We start from the raw sequence: 4,643 nt of genomic DNA on the forward strand, positions 1-4,643 counted from the left end.
AATATTAGATATATTTGGCACTCATTTGTATAATACCGATTAAAAACTATTACTAAATATTCCTTGTACTTAAGACTTTAGTGAGCGAGCTGCTCTATATTATAACCGAGGGTACCTACTCGGAACATTAACTTTATTTATTACGGAGGAAATTAAACTTATTTATTCCCAGTGAAAATTGAACTCACAACCGTCGCGCTAACAAGCAGACTCTGCCGCTGCGCTTCAGCGGCCTCACAATCGAGCTCCCGATTGTCGCGTGTACACTCGTTACTTACGTTTAGAGATATTATCCGAATGCATCACAATAACTTGTTGAAACTCTTTTAGTAGAACCTCTACAAGAACTCTTTAGTTTCTTAACCACTTCTTATATACTTTGCGTTCATCTTCGTCTTTACATTTGAAGCGGTCCCTCAGCGCAGGCCTCGAGACGCACCTAATGCGTTGTAACCATTAAAATCTCGGTATCTAAAGGCTTTGTCGTAAGACAGTGTACTGTGATATAGTAGAGGATGGCTTTTTAAGGGAACTACAAATTGGCGCGGTCCTTGAAATTTGGGTAAGTTAGAAATACTTCTATTTTGTGGATATATGAGTAATAATTATTAAGGAAATCGTAATTGAAGACCGGTTATTGATCATTGATCTTAAAATTGGTGGTGTAGGTACATAATATTAATAGTTCAAAAAATAAAGCTTGTTTAAATAAAATTATTCGACTTTGCTAAGAAAGAATGCAATTGTATCACTTATTTTGTAATTTAAATATGCTTTTCATCCTAAATGTCCGAATAACGATTTATATGTGTCTTTAATATTTAATATAGAAAAAAATAGCAGCGTTTGTATTAGTTCTGTGTCGCAGTATGCAGAGTGGAGGCGTAATATCCGGCCGGCTGTACACATCCAGCGCGGTCTAATTGTTGTTGGGAACGAAGGAAGTCAGCCAGAGTCGCCTGTACAGCTATATATCATGTAACTTCAATAATAGATCTACGATTGTGTATTGTAGAGAGTTTTATTTTAATTTAAATTATCTAAATAAACATTGAGGCCAGTCGTGGCGCAGAAGGACAAGCATTTCGCGCGACCGTGGAATCGAGTCTGACTCGAAGAAATTAAATATTTAATATTTTCTTTTCTTCGCTTTGGTTTCGAAGCAAAGCGCGAAATTAAATTTCGACATTCAACATGCAATGCCTCAAAAATAGGGCAGAATGTAAGAAGCAGAGAGTCACAACACTTGGTTTCCAGATTGCCTCTGCCTATCCTAAAAAAATATACGAAAATAGTCTAAATACGAGATACATAAAAACAAAATCCAGAACTTTATCAAGCAATCTCATCATTTACCTCATTATCATACAAGCCTCATATCTATATCTAAACAACGGAGCCCCAGTCTCAAATCACTCGTGGCGGACGGATAGAAAAGTTTATTACTCCCCCATTGGAGATGATCAACATTCACGTCACAGCGAGGACGTGATGTGTGACGAAGTTGAAAACGATTTGGGATCGTGCCTTTGAGATTCAAACACTCTACGGAATATAAATTTATGCTGGTTTTTTCTAGTCCGAATTTCGTCTATCCGTAGTGGCGAGTCTGACTGTAAGCGTAATGGATGTGGGTTCAACCTCGCTAGAAGGGATGGTTTTATATAATTTGTATAATTTATATTCATTTCACTCATATCAACATGCACAGTAGTGAAAATTGGGCGGAAAATGAGGAACGGTGTGTCTCAACAGTAGATTCCCTGCTACGAGTAAGTTTAAAAAGCATGAAGTTAAATTGGACAAACAGACCACACTTGGATTTCAGATTAAATTTGAACTCTTACATTGAAATTAAAATTTCCTATCATTTTTACGCAAATCAGACAGTCTTCGTTGTCTACTTTTTGCCCATTTAAATAAATAGCTTACTATATATCAAAATTTAACGTGAAATTTAATTTCACTCTAACTTTGAATAGACAGCCACTACGCTCACACGTTCACATCCCAACAACACGGCACATTAAATAATAAAACCGATAAATCGACAATAATATTCTAAATTTGATCGTTTAACAACCGCCAATTAATTATTCCAGCGCCCGCAACCTGATGTAGAACAAAACTATCAAAAATTAAGTACCGAATTGGATAAACCGATAAATAATTCCATTACGGCCGCCTACAGTAGACATGATTTTAAAACAATATTTTAATTTTCCAGACGCGACTTTATAACCGTATTATTGATACACATAACACCACAAAACTAGAACAACTAAGGGATTTTCGCTTGTACGCTTAATGGTTTAAAGGTTATTTTGGTTTAGCTCCCGATTGTCGCGTGTACACTCGTTACTTACGTTTAGAGATATTATCCGAATGCATCACAATAACTTGTTGAAACTCTTTTAGTAGAACCTCTACAAGAACTCTTTAGTTTCTTAACCACTTCTTATATACTTTGCGTTCATCTTCGTCTTTACATTTGAAGCGGTCCCTCAGCGCAGGCCTCGAGACGCACCTAATGCGTTGTAACCATTAAAATCTCGGTATCTAAAGGCTTTGTCGTAAGACAGTGTACTGTGATATAGTAGAGGATGGCTTTTTAAGGGAACTACAAATTGGCGCGGTCCTTGAAATTTGGGTAAGTTAGAAATACTTCTATTTTGTGGATATATGAGTAATAATTATTAAGGAAATCGTAATTGAAGACCGGTTATTGATCATTGATCTTAAAATTGGTGGTGTAGGTACATAATATTAATAGTTCAAAAAATAAAGCTTGTTTAAATAAAATTATTCGACTTTGCTAAGAAAGAATGCAATTGTATCACTTATTTTGTAATTTAAATATGCTTTTCATCCTAAATGTCCGAATAACGATTTATATGTGTCTTTAATATTTAATATAGAAAAAAATAGCAGCGTTTGTATTAGTTCTGTGTCGCAGTATGCAGAGTGGAGGCGTAATATCCGGCCGGCTGTACACATCCAGCGCGGTCTAATTGTTGTTGGGAACGAAGGAAGTCAGCCAGAGTCGCCTGTACAGCTATATATCATGTAACTTCAATAATAGATCTACGATTGTGTATTGTAGAGAGTTTTATTTTAATTTAAATTATCTAAATAAACATTGAGGCCAGTCGTGGCGCAGAAGGACAAGCATTTCGCGCGACCGTGGAATCGAGTCTGACTCGAAGAAATTAAATATTTAATATTTTCTTTTCTTCGCTTTGGTTTCGAAGCAAAGCGCGAAATTAAATTTCGACATTCAACATGCAATGCCTCAAAAATAGGGCAGAATGTAAGAAGCAGAGAGTCACAACACTTGGTTTCCAGATTGCCTCTGCCTATCCTAAAAAAATATACGAAAATAGTCTAAATACGAGATACATAAAAACAAAATCCAGAACTTTATCAAGCAATCTCATCATTTACCTCATTATCATACAAGCCTCATATCTATATCTAAACAACGGAGCCCCAGTCTCAAATCACTCGTGGCGGACGGATAGAAAAGTTTATTACTCCCCCATTGGAGATGATCAACATTCACGTCACAGCGAGGACGTGATGTGTGACGAAGTTGAAAACGATTTGGGATCGTGCCTTTGAGATTCAAACACTCTACGGAATATAAATTTATGCTGGTTTTTTCTAGTCCGAATTTCGTCTATCCGTAGTGGCGAGTCTGACTGTAAGCGTAATGGATGTGGGTTCAACCTCGCTAGAAGGGATGGTTTTATATAATTTGTATAATTTATATTCATTTCACTCATATCAACATGCACAGTAGTGAAAATTGGGCGGAAAATGAGGAACGGTGTGTCTCAACAGTAGATTCCCTGCTACGAGTAAGTTTAAAAAGCATGAAGTTAAATTGGACAAACAGACCACACTTGGATTTCAGATTAAATTTGAACTCTTACATTGAAATTAAAATTTCCTATCATTTTTACGCAAATCAGACAGTCTTCGTTGTCTACTTTTTGCCCATTTAAATAAATAGCTTACTATATATCAAAATTTAACGTGAAATTTAATTTCACTCTAACTTTGAATAGACAGCCACTACGCTCACACGTTCACATCCCAACAACACGGCACATTAAATAATAAAACCGATAAATCGACAATAATATTCTAAATTTGATCGTTTAACAACCGCCAATTAATTATTCCAGCGCCCGCAACCTGATGTAGAACAAAACTATCAAAAATTAAGTACCGAATTGGATAAACCGATAAATAATTCCATTACGGCCGCCTACAGTAGACATGATTTTAAAACAATATTTTAATTTTCCAGACGCGACTTTATAACCGTATTATTGATACACATAACACCACAAAACTAGAACAACTAAGGGATTTTCGCTTGTACGCTTAATGGTTTAAAGGTTATTTTGGTTTAGCTCCCGATTGTCGCGTGTACACTCGTTACTTACGTTTAGAGATATTATCCGAATGCATCACAATAACTTGTTGAAACTCTTTTAGTAGAACCTCTACAAGAACTCTTTAGTTTCTTAACCACTTCTTATATACTTTGCGTTCATCTTCGTCTTTACATTTGAAGCGGTCCCTCAGCGCAGGCCTCGAGACGCACCTAATGCGTTGTAACCATTAAAATCTCG

Source organism: Heliconius melpomene, chromosome 5 (genome assembly GCF_056956725.1).
Source record: "Heliconius melpomene rosina isolate 202511_hmr_F chromosome 5, ASM5695672v1, whole genome shotgun sequence".
NCBI lineage: Eukaryota > Metazoa > Arthropoda > Insecta > Lepidoptera > Nymphalidae > Heliconius > Heliconius melpomene.